The sequence below is a fragment of the Mustela erminea genome, chromosome 7, assembly GCF_009829155.1.
Source record: "Mustela erminea isolate mMusErm1 chromosome 7, mMusErm1.Pri, whole genome shotgun sequence".
Lineage (NCBI taxonomy): Eukaryota > Metazoa > Chordata > Mammalia > Carnivora > Mustelidae > Mustela > Mustela erminea.
In genome coordinates, this window is record NC_045620.1 from 55,562,255 (window position 1) to 55,575,297 (window position 13,043).

General features: G+C 46.2%; 1 protein-coding gene across 6 annotated transcripts in view; it reads left to right on the forward strand.

The window, feature by feature from the left end:
* UXS1 (UDP-glucuronate decarboxylase 1) overlaps positions 1-13,043 on the forward strand; it is a 96,434-nt gene that overhangs the window by 43,631 nt on the left and 39,760 nt on the right. The window lies entirely within an intron of this gene.

The window sequence follows — 13,043 nt, forward strand, 5'->3', positions numbered from 1 at the left end:
TGTAGTGGGTTGGACAGTGGTCCCCAAAAACATATTTCCGTGTCTTAATCCCCGGAATCTGCGAATGTGAGCTTATGTGGGGGGAAACGTCTTTGTGGATGTTTCGAAATTAAGGATCTTAAGACGAGATCAGCCTGGATGCCCCAGGTGAGCCATATTTCCAGTTGCAAGTGTCTCTATAAGGGACAGAATGGAGAAGCCACAGATGCCTGGGGAGAAGTGCAGGTCTCACGAACACCAGGGCCGAGATTGAGGCCACGCAGTCCCAGGTCAAGGACTGCCTACAAGGCAAGGAGGGATTCTCATTCTCCCCTAGAGCCTTTGAGGGAAGCGTGGCCTTGCCAACACCTTGTTTTCTAGAACTGTGAGAAAAGAAGTTTCTGGTGTTGTAGTTCACCTAGTGTGTGGCCCTCAGCTACAACAGCCTCAGGAGGCTGGGGGGGGGGGTTGTCTGAGGTGTGCTGATGAGGACCTCTACCAGGTGCTTGGCTCAGCAGGCCTCTTGGGGTCACCAGCCTTCTTGTTCATTCTCGCTGAAATCTGACTGGAGTCCCAAGAGGTACATGGTATCATCCTCCCTTGCGTATTTACAGAAAACTGGTATTGGGTTGTGGTCTTCCCAAAGCCGTAGGGCTCTTAAGTGGTCAGGCCAGAACTCAACCTCAGGTTTCAGGCTCCAGAATGATCACCTGGCCCTCCCGCTCCTGCATGGATGGTGTGGTGTTCTGCTCCTCTGCGTGGCCCGGTCATGGACATTTTCCCATGTCAGTACAAGGAGGTTGTACTTGGAGGTTCCACTTTCCCACCACCTACATCAATGCGGAAAACTTTTTTTACCCATAGATTCAGACTGATACCTTAGAGTTGCTGAGCAGTGTTTATCGTATGGGTATGCTGTGCTTTATTTACTCCTATCCTTAAATGTTCTCCAGTGTTTTATTATAGCTTGTCTTCTTCTGAATTTTATTTCCTTAATAAAAGACTTTGAATGTGAATTTTGCCAAATGCCATGTCCTCATTGTTCCGTGTTGTCTGTTTCACAAACACAGGAGTAGCACTGAGCATTATCTCCAAAAACTAACAAAATAGTTTGCTAATTTGATAGAAAACACATGGTTCTTTGACTAAAAAAGTTAGATTTTTTTTCCCTAACATTAAAATTCGCAAAAGAAATCTAGTTCTTTTACCTTTTTAAAAAAATTTGCTTTTCGTGGGAGTTCTTAGTAAGAGGGATATTAATCACTTGGTATATATTTAACAAATGTTAAAGGCTTTAGCCTTCTAATTCTATTGAAATTTTATTATTATAGTCTCACCTGTATATTTTCCCCATTTGTTCAATTTCTTTTATGCTCTCAGTGTCCCAAGAATAGAGAAATATTGAGCCACGGTGTTTTTGTTTATATGATTTTTTTAAAAACGTGATTATTTAATCTATCAGGGATTTATTTCAGGGTTAGGCTGTTGTTTGTGAGGTGACCCAGATGATCTTGGTAGTAGATATATTGGTTCACGTTCCCCCAGACTTGATCCTTGATTGTGGGTTTGCTGTGAGGGTAAATTGAGGTAACACACATGATAGGGCACTCACAGGCAGAATTGCATAGTGTGGGAGTCTACGTGCTGCAGTGAAAGTCCTCGCTAGTGGAATTAAGGTCATGAATCAGCCGGCAGCCGTAGGACACCGAGATTACCTGGGATTATGTGGGTGGGCCCACATAATCACGAGTATTGAAAAGTGGCAGGGGCAGCGGGTGGAGGAGCTACTGGGAGAGATCTGGTAGCAGGGATGCCTTCAAGGCCACAGGCGCTAGGGAGGACAGGGGGATTCAAAGTGTGAGGAGGACTTGACCCATGGCCTTTGGCTCTGAACGTGACCTTGAGCCAGAGCCTCTAGGCGGCCTCTGGGAGCTCCCAGCCCACAGCCAGCAGCAGGGAGATGGGGACCTCCGTGCTGCAGCCTCATGGACCTCAATTTTGCCAACAGCTTGACTCACCCACCAATGGCAGGAATGCAGCCCTACTGACACCTGATTTCAGCGTGTGAGGGCAGAGAGAGAACCAGCTGGGCCACACCGCGCTGGCTTCTGATCTGCAGACCTGCTAGATTGTAAATGGGCACTTTTTTTTTTTTAGACTCTAAGTTTGTTAGGGCATCAGTAGATGAATTAGCATACAGTAAAATCCTAGCCTAGAGATATTCCTATTTACACACGTTCTTTCCCCACAGTCCAGACCAGAGCCCTGGCATAAACACTGGACAAGATGTCCCTCTGTGCCATGTGGAATGTGCAGCCCGAGCCCTTGTCAAGGACTTAACACAGGGGCTGGGACCTCCCAAGTGCTCCCCAAATGATAGATGCTATTATTATTCCTCTTTCCCCTTTCTTTGCACAAGGCAGTAAACGTTTGTGAAATAAAACTATTGGTCACATAATTTTAGTAATCCCGAGAAATCAAAACTGGGGAAAAATGGTATGTTGGTAAATAAGTTATCTACTTTGCCGCCAAGCTTTGACACCAGCACTACTGGAGACCGTTTCTCCCGCTTCTGGCAGTAGACTCCTTGTGGAGACACACGTGAACCCAGCGAATGGGCTCACACAAGAAAGGGTTCACACTTCTGCCCTTTGCTGGTGGGGGGAGTGGCCCCCGTGTGGGGGAGCAGTAGACATAGACTATGGAGTCTAAAGCCTGTTTTTCACTTTGTCCGACCTTAGCAGAAGATTCTTACACATGCCCGGGACCGTCTCCCTACCTCCTCCCGGTCTCGTCGCTCTTCTTCCCCCCACAGTGCCCACCTGACTCAGCCCCGGACGGGGAGAAGAGCACCCATCACTGGATCCCACTCGTGGGTGCAGCTGTGCATCTCAGGTCGTGGTCCTCCTCTCCTCACCAAAGCCAGGCACAGCATGAGTTTAACCGGATGAACTCAGTTTGGTTTTCCCCCTGCCCTTGGTGTTGGCACACAAAGGATGACATGATTTAGGGCACCCTTGAATTGACCTGTCCTCGCCTTGTGCTGACAGCACCTGCCGTAGCTCACCTCCCCATCAGTTTCTCCTCTGATCAAGTGTCACAGCCTGTGCTCATCCCAAGGGGCATTACCATTTGGTGTAGTGTGCACACCAGGCTTTCAGCCGCGGCAAACGAGATGTCCTGCTGATGTGACAGAATCACTCTCCTCTGTGAGGGACAGTGTATCACAAGTATGTACACTGCATGTTCGGTACATACCTCTCCTTTTGAGTCCCTTCTTCCTAGTGAAGGAACCCCCACTTGATGTGGTATTGACACCATAGCAGGAACGTTCTTCAGCTCTCAGAAGCATTTTATGGGATTTGGTTTGGTTTCGTTGTTTTTCCGGGGCTGGCAAGTTGTCTGGGTTGTAATGGGGTAACAGTGATGTCCCTTAATTTGGCATGTCCGTAGCAGAGCTTCATTCATTTTCCTTCCAGAGTTCCTCCTCTTGTTATTTTCCAAGTGTAACCATTAAGTTTCAGAAGCAGAGGCATTGGTGATGTAACTGCTGGGGGAAATTAACTGTTGTCTGCCCTCGGGACGTGGTGGTAGCATTGGGAAGGGAGAAAGTGATTGCCACACACCCGGGGTCAGGGCTGAGAGTGGGGTACCGGGGAGTTCAGGGATGGCCACGTGGTCACGAATTGTAAGACTGATGAAGACCAGCGGTGCTGGTGGCATTGGGGTTCTGTTAGAGGCTTCTGTGTCCCCCTGCTGCACTGTGTGGAAGGACTGTCATTGTTTCGGAGGGAATTATAATACTAAAATAACAGAATCTGGTTTTATATTGCTTTAAAAGAACTCTGGATTTTACCAAATGAGACATTGAATTCAGATGGTGAATCTCTGGAAGGAGCCAAGTTAATCCTTCCTCCCCATCTATTAAGGGTGCAGGGAAGTTTCAGACCAGCCAGGGTTGGGGATAGCGGCGTGTGTTTGGGTTTTGTGGGGGAGATGCCAGGCCACAGAGATGGTGGAAAGGAGGCTCAGCGTTGGGGCAGCCCCTCGTTCCAGCCTGGAGGGCTGACCAGCGGATGTCGGCGGCAAGCCGGCTCCCTGAGAAGGAAGCGTGTCTAGAGAAAGTGCCGTATGTTCCTGGAGGCAAGGATTAGGGATGCAGGACACTAAGCACTGACCCTGGAAGCTTTTTCAGAACAGAGCTGACTCTGCTGGGGGAGGATGGAGGTCTAGCCAATCCTTGACTTACAATGGTCAACTTAAACCATTTTCTGACTTTATAGTGGTGTGATAATAGTACACATTCAGTGGAAACCATACTTTGAATTTTTTTTTTTTTTTTTTTTACAGATTTTATTTTTTTGAGAGGGGCGTGAGAGAGAGAGAGAGCACGTGTGTTTGCATGAGTGGGGGAGGGGGAAGGAGCACAGGACAAGGGAGAAGCAGACTCCCTGATAAGCAGGGAGCTGATATGCGACTCCCTCCCAGGACCTGGAGATCGTGACCCTCAGAGCGGAAGGCAGACACCCAGCCTACTGAGCTACCTGGGGTCCCATACTTCAGATTTTTAATCTGGATCTTATTCTGGGCTAGGGACATGCAGTCCTGTCCTCTTTTGATGCTGGGCAGTGGCAGGGGCCGCAGCTCCCGATCGGCCAGCGATCACAGGGGTTAGCACCCTCTACATTTACAACCATTCCATATCCAGACCACCCTTCTGCTTTCAGTTTCAGTACAGTACTCGAAGAGTACATGGGATATTCAGCACCTTATCACAAAGTAAGCTTTGTATTAGAGAATTTTTGCACATACTGGAGGCTAATGGAATGCATTAGCCTTGTTCTAAGCACATGTAACACATGTGCACATGTAACACATGTAATACATGTTCTGAGCACATGTAACACAGGCTAGGCTAAGCTATATGTTCAGGAGGTTATTTTATTAGCACTTGACCCTATGAATATAGTATAGTTTTATACTGGGGAGTTTGCACGTATGGGCCATAATGACCCGTCCTTGAGAAAGCTGCCCCATATACATATCAAAGTCATTTTTGTTGTTGCCTTTGACTCATGTCCAGGCTCCTGGTGTAGACAGCCTGGGCCCCTCCCAAGAGCTGTCCCAATTTACTTGTCCACCATCTGCCTTAGCAGGAATCTTGAAACCACCATTTCTATAGAGGACAGAAAAAGACAGAGACACTCCTCACATCATGGGGAGTCCATTCCTGGAACATGCAGTACCCGTGAGTACGAGGTGTCCAGGGCAATGAAAGCAGAAAATGACAATCGTAAACACTTCATGAATACTCACTGTGTTCCAGGCACAGTTCTAATCACTGCGTATAATTAAGAGTTTGAATTCTTTCAGCGTCCGTAAGGTAGGCAGTTATTATCTTCGCATCACAGGTGAGGGAACTCGTGCGTGGAGTCCTGTAACCCACCTTTTCTCAGGCACAGGGATCCTGTGCAAGGCCAGGAGGGGTAGGCACCAAGTCAGGGAAGACAGGAGAGGCTGGACTATCACACCCAGATGCCCCGGAGTTGACCGTGAATGGTGGCTAGTAACTGTGTTTGCCAAGAGCATTGGGTCTGTGTTGATGTAGGTATTTGAGGAGTGCTATTCTGATTCAGAGATTTTTGTTGGATTATAATTTAGAATTCTTTTCCTCCTGTTCAGTTGTTTTTTTTTTTTTTGCAAATGTAAACATAAAATGCAGAGGCTGCAGATCTGATGTTCCCACCCACCTCCCCATTGAACTTGGAGCCATGGGGAACCCCTGCAGTGAGGCTCTGGCCCATAGGTACTTTCTCACCACGGTGTTATCATGGTGACCCCTGAGCACTTGGGGGGGATTCGAGGCAGATGAGGGTGGCTGCCAGCTGCAGGAAATTGACTGGCAGCTGTGCTGACCAGAACTTTTGATCCTGGGGCTGAGCCAGACCTCTGGCATGTAGTCTTCCCTTTGCATTAAGTCAATATTATTTGATATGAAATCAAGGCAAAAATGCCACTCTTTTAGTTCTTCATACTAAGAGAAATTGGGTCTTTACACTGAGAAGTCCTCTATCTTCTTAGATACTGTTTTGCATCATAAATACCAGTGTTGGGGGACAAGGGCTCGGGCTGCACATTCCATGTGGCACAGAGGGACATCTTGTCCAGTGTTTATTCCAGGGCTCTGGTCTGGACTGTGGGGAAAGAACGTGTATAAATAGGAGTATCATTAGGCTAGGATTTTACTGTATGCTAAATAATCACACATACTCACAGCAAGAACCAGCCTTTTATTTTATGTATTTTCAAAGCTTCAGGGTGCACTCCTTGATGGGTATCTTATCAGTTTAGCAAGGTGTGGCTCTGGCACAGGGAAGCAATCGGACCAGGCTATACTAGGAACTTATATTTAAAAAGAAGAAAGAAAGAAAAATCACAGGAGATGCGAAGATTCAGTTGGCTTTTATGTGGATTTCCCCTTTGATAGAGATTGCACTTGATTTCTTAAAATTTTTTATTTATATCTTTTTTAAGATGTCCTTTATGGGGTGGGGTGGAGCATGAGCAGGGGGAGCGGCAGGCAAAGGGAGAAGCAGACTGCCCTCGATCCCAGGACCCCGAGATCATGACCCAAGCCAAAGGCAGACGTTTAACCCTCTGACCCATCTAGGCACCCCTACACTTGATTTTTTTGATGGAGTCTGAACAAGAATTTTGAGTGATCTCAAGTTGTTCAATTTTGACACCTTTGTTCTTGTGTATTTAAGTATCATCGGTATGTTTTCCAGGCACAGTGAAATTCCTCCTGAACACCTGTGGGAATTCGGTGTGTGGTTAGTGTGGCTGCAGGATCGATGTTTTCAAGATTCACGGTGGGGCTGAGCACGCCTCAGTTTTACCCCACCCCTTGTCCGTCCTCTTCCCAGCATAAAAATAACGTCCTGTGTTCTGGCAGGAAGGCTGTTTTGGACCTACTTAAGGAAATTCTGTGAAAAAGGAAAACACTAGTTTGCTTTACTGTTTCCCTTCCTTGATCATTAATTTGAGCTCTTTTAGGGCTCATTGCTTAGGTCCTGTTTTTCTGGCGATGATTATGGCATATGGGCCTTGTAAATGTTTCGGGGCATATGAGGGTCACCTGGTGGACACAGCTCCAGCAAATGAACAGCTCTGCCTTTCTTTCTCCTGTTTTCAACCTCTCCCTCCCTTCAATTTAGATTTTTGGATGTCATGCTCATTTTTGGTGTATGTTTCTTATGATGAAATTGACATCTTTTGAGGGCTTTATTCCCCCTCCACTGTGAGGGTTAGCTTTGCTGCTATATTATTATTAATATCGTTCAGTATTTTTGTAGCACTTGTCATTCTGGTTATTTACACTCCTCCTAAATCCCTCTACCACCCCCTCCTCCTCTTCACAATTACTAACCCAGATAATTACTCAACAGCCTCTGTTGTTTGGTCCTTTTTAGGACAGGAACTGGAGTTAGAGGCATTAATTCTCCTGGCAGAACACATTCTTGTGGGAAAGAGGAGCTGTTCGAAATACTAATTTTCATAAGACTTCAGGTTCTTCCTTTTTTTTTTTTTTAAGATTTTATTTGTCGGAGCGAGAGAGAGAGAGAGAGAGGGCACAACAGGGAGAGCAGCAGGCAGAGGGAGAAGCAGGCTCCCTGCTGATCACGCACTCGATCCCAGGACCCTGGGGTCATGACCTGAGCCGAAGGTGGACACTTAACAGACTGAGCCACCCAGGCGTCCCAGACTTCAGGTTCTTCTTAAACACAATGCATCAGTGTTGCTACTTAGACCGTGTGACATAGTTTTTACGGTACACCTTAGCCTTTCTGGGTGGGATGACCAGGAAGCTGCAGTCAGGCTGAACCACAGATGTGAAAACAACAAACCAGATGCAATAGCCTTTTGGATGAACAAGCCCCAGTCTCTGGGTCGCCTCTTCATCCAGCTCACTTTTAGTGAGCACAGTTCCAAAACCGGCCGTGGCCGCAGCGGGGTATTGGTTTTCCATCACAGACCCCCAACCCTGTCTAGCCCTTCTGATGCATGAGATCTGCCCAGGAGTCTGCATTTATGTGTGTGCATGGGTGACAAGGTGGGGGCACCCTCCTGCAGAGAGCAAAGCTATGTGGAGAGCCTAAGGAAGAAGGATCGCTTGTTCTCAGTGACTATCATCTGGTGAGGAGGGCATGCCGGCAGCTCTAGCGGGACAAGGCAGAATGTGGGAATTAGCCAGCAGTGGGGCAGCGAATGGGGAGGGTGATTATCCAGATCAGGGTGTACAAGAGCCCTCCCCCCCCACAGGCCGACTTCTGAATTGAGCCTTGAGGTAGAAAGTGTGGACTCCGGTATAGGCAAAGGAGACAGTGAGGAGGTTGGAAATGTTCGTGCCTTTTGCTTGGTGTTGGACTTGTGAGGGACGAGCTCTTTGGTCCCCTTTTTCTCTAGTCTCTGAGGCACTGACTTTCTTCGCTGCAGGTCTTATCACCTCCAGAGTAAAAACAGTGCTAAGTGATTTGTGCTGTGAGATCACAACCCATACCCTGATTTAAATGGTCTTTGGGAAGGAGGGAGCCAGCTCCAGGGGCCAGGCACACCGGCCATGTGCTCTCCGGGGTGGCACTCAGCTCTGAAGGCCTGGCCAGGTTTAGTCCATGGTGGGTCTGGCCCCCTCCTGCTTCAGAGCAGCACTGGGGTGCAATGAGGGGTTTTCCAGAGAGAAGTTGCAACATGTGCGCATGGAGTTGGTGGGCTGCTGCATACATACACCTGTTGTCCTTGAACTCAGAAGTAGGTGAGCAGGGACAGACCCATGCTCTTACCGGTCCTGTCTGTAAGCTGCACAGAGGGTAACACAGCCTAAGAAGGGTGGCTTTCTGTGACACCTGGCTTGTTAACTCACAGCTCACACAATAAATTTTTTGTTTGCTTTTTATTTTTAGCAGTGGTTCAATTCAGAATGACTTGGGCGGAGGGCGGTCAGAAAGCATTCACAGGATTTTCCTCTCATTAAGGTAGAGACTCTTAATGAATTTCCATGCTAAAGACTATAAATGATGTCAAAAGGTTTGAGGTTTTCTTAGTTTTCTTGAAGAAAGATTAGCCTTTCAAAAGTATGGGTTCTGTTTTTAGATTAGTAGTTTTCAAATGTGGCTTTAAAATGTGTGTGTGTGTGTGTGTGTGTGTACATACACACAAATCTATATGGAGTCTCCCCACCGGGAGTGTCTGCATCTGGATGCCAGGGGTCCAGGTAACCCCCCTTCAGAAGCCTCGTGGTGTAACTGCTATATAACAGAGTCTGACTGAGGACCTTGAATGACTGGCTCAGGAGCCTGATGTTAGCTCTTAGATTCCCGGGGTAGAGAAAGGGAGGAGAACAGATACATGAACCCAGACCATTCATTTTGACTTCAGCCTTAGTAAAAGTCACACCCTTTTTCCACTAATACTCTTTTCATCTGCTTTTACTGCTCATGAGTATCTTATTTTGTGTTTTGCTGTCCTAACCATTTTCAGTTGTACTAGCCAGTCCTGTTAAACATGCTGTGTTAGAACCGATATCCAGAACTTTCTCACCTACAAAACTGAAACTCTGTACCCATTGAACAATAATGCTCCTCCCCCAGACCCTGGGACCAGTGATCTATCGTCTGTCTCTGAGTTTGATGACTCTAGGTAGCTCATACAAGTGGAATCCTACAGGATTTGTCTTTTTGTAACTGGCTTATTTCACTTAGTGTCATGTAATCAAAGTACATCCCTGTTGTAGTATGTGACAGAATTTTTTTCATTTTAAGGTTGAATAACATTTCACTGTGTGTGTGTGTGTGTGTGTGTGTGTGTGTGTATACACACGCACACATTGTATTTTGTTTATCTGTTAATCTCTCTGTCCATGGACACCTGGGTTGCTTCCACCAGGTGGCTATTGTGGATAGTGCTGCTATGAACATGGCTATGCCAATATCTCTTAGAGACCCTGCTTTCAGTTCTTGGGGATTATGTATCCACAAGTGGGATTCCTGCTCTTATGTTAATTCTATTTTTAGTATTTTGGGGAATCATTATACTGTTTTCCATAGTGACTGCACCATTTTATGTCACCACCAAAGTGCACCAAAGTTCCACTTTCTCCATTTCCTCAACAGCATCTGCTATTTTGGGTTTTCTTTTCTTTTCTTTCTTTTTTTTTTTTTTCCTTGGTAGTAGCCATCCCAGTGGGTGTGAAGTGATACCTCGTTATAGTTTTGGTTTGCCTTTCTCTGATGATTAGTGATGTTGAGCTTCTTTTCATGTGCTTGTTGGCTATTTGTATTTCATCTTTGGAGAAATTACTCCTTCGAGTGCTGTGCCATTTTTTGAGTTCTTTGATTATGTTGTTGACTTGTAGGAGCTCTTTATATATTCTGGATATTAACACCTTCTCGTATATATGACTTGTAAATATTTTCTCCCATTGTGTACTTTGCCTTCTTACTGTTGATTATATCCTTTGATACTGTCAGAAAAGTTTTTAAACTTGACAGAGTTCCATTTTTCTATTTTTACTTTTGTTGTCTTTGCTCTCGGTGTCACATCCAAGAAAACTTTGCCAAATCCAATGTCCTGCAGCTTTTTCCCTGTTTCCTTCTTAGAGTTTTATTGTTTTGGGTGTTACATTTAGGTCTTTTGTCTATTTTAAGTTAATTTTTGTATGTAGTGTAAGATAAGGATGTAACTTTTTTTCTTTTGCATATAGTCAGTTTTCCCAGCACTGTTTGTTAGACTGTTACTTTTCTGCACTGAGTGGCTTGGTATCCTTGTAGAAGATCATTGACCCATGTACACAGGATCTATTTCTAGACTCCGTATCCTTTCCATTGGTCTTTGTGTCTGTCTTTATGCCAGTAACACTGCTTTGATTACTGTAGCTTTTTATTGTTTTGAAATCAGGAAATGTAAGTCTTCCTACTTTGTTCTTTTTCAAAATTGTTTTGACTAGTCAGGGTCCCTTGAAATTCCATATAGATTTCAGGATGATTTCTTTTTTTTTCTGTTTCTGCAAAAATCACTGTTGAAGATTTGGTAGAAGAAGACTTTTTAAAACAATCACTTCAGGAGTTGGCCTGAATAGTCTTAGCCAAAAAAACCTCATAAATATCTAGAAGATGAGACCTACAGTCTTTTACAGATTGTTCTTGCCTCCCTTGAGGAATGGTCACCGTATAGGAAAAACCATTACTGGGTTGTTCCATGAGCCTGTTGCACTACCTAGAATCTCTTCCCAAAGATGCTATCTGCTAGATAGAACCATCTGGCTTGCCCCTTGTCCTCATCTTTGTGACTCGTGTGTACTTAGCCTCCCAGTTGTGTTGGGCTTGAAAGACTGAAATAATTAGGATGAATTAAGTGCAGACCAAGCTCACAGCCCAGAATATCGTGCGCCTGTGTTGAGTGACCACTTCTATCCCTCATCTGAGAATAAGAACCTGCCATCCAGCCCTCACCCCTGGGTGTGAGAGTGTGTCCAGAAGCCACTCCACCACCCCAGAAGGTAATGCGGTGATTACCATGCCATCCTGGGCATGACAGGAGATTTTCAGTGGGGGAGATGTGGTGAGTGGATGTGGTTGGGGAGGTTGGGCATTTTTGGAAGGGAGGGGATGTTCTGAGAAAGTTCTGTTGGAGAATTCACCATGCGGACTGTTTTTCCCCGTTGGCCTATTTTGCCTGTTGTTTCTGAAACCCAACCCCTAACATTCCATTACCTAAAAGCAGTGGTGCCTGGCTGGGAAGATGGTGGGAGGCCAGGGAGATCCCTGCGGGCCCTCTTGCATGGGGGCTGAGGCCGAGTACAGGAGGGTTCATTTTGGCAGCAGCGTCTCTCTCGGATCCCCCGTCCTTTGGCTCGCTGTGATGGTGATGATGTTTTTGCTCACCCAGAGCTGAAGTGGAATGTTGTGTACAGCACAGAATCATTTGTCTGCAGGGATGGCCTTCTGATATGTGCTTCTTCATCCCTGCTATTTCAGAGGGAGACGTTGTTTCCCAGGAGCCTCTCTCCTCTGTGGCCAGTGCTGTCTGACCCTGGAGAACAAGGGTTAGGGATGGCTCACAGTGAACTCCTGTGCAGGAGGAGAGACTCGAGAACCCAGTCCTTTTGCCATCCTCACCCTTAAAAACCACTCTCCTGATCTAGCTCTACTGATGGCAGCACCGTATAGTGCTCAAAAAGCTCTGGGTTCGGATGCCTGTTGAACTGGGTTCAAATCCAGGCATTGTCATTATACAGCTGCTGTACCTGCAAGCTTCTTAATCTCTTGTGTGGAACAGGAATAATGGCACTTTACCCTCAAAGTCATGATAATAATTATGATCTGCTGCTTGGTGTTGGTTGTCAAAACCTGTGTCTTCGAAATGTCTTCTGCTTGGAACTCCGCAGTCTCATTATCGGCCCAAGTCCGTACTCTACCCTGGTACTTAAAGTCTCATATGCAATTGCCATACCAAACTTGTCACTTAGACCTTTCAGAGCCTCTGCAGAAATTCTTGTCCTTTCCCATCCCTGGTGCACAGCACCCTCATTCCCAAGTAGCTTGAGCGTGAATGAGCTCCTTGCTCATCTCTCCCCACAGCTGGGTCCACCTAGAGGCCAGACCCCTCGCCCAGGCACCTTCATCAGACCAGGATCCTCCAGAGCTGGCAGTTTGTCATTGTATCTCCGCCTGTGTCCTTCCTGAGATAGGCGTTTGGTGCCGGAAGTCTTGTTCTCAGCCTTGGTCTTCAGGGTGTCTCTTTGCTCATGAGCCACTGAGCAGATCCTCGATAAATAATGTCAGTGAAAACAAACAAAAACAACCCTCCAACTGTCATCTCAGGGTCCGGTTTTATGGACACAAAATATGTGAGAACCAAGCAACTAAAGCATATTTATGTCAGATTGGCTTCACAAATTAAAAACCTTGTTTCCTTTAGATAGTCATGCTTCATTCAGTGTCTAGAAAATCGGTCTTCCTTCCTATTTTCATGCTGTGCCTGGGTCAGATCTCAGAAACAGTCAACTC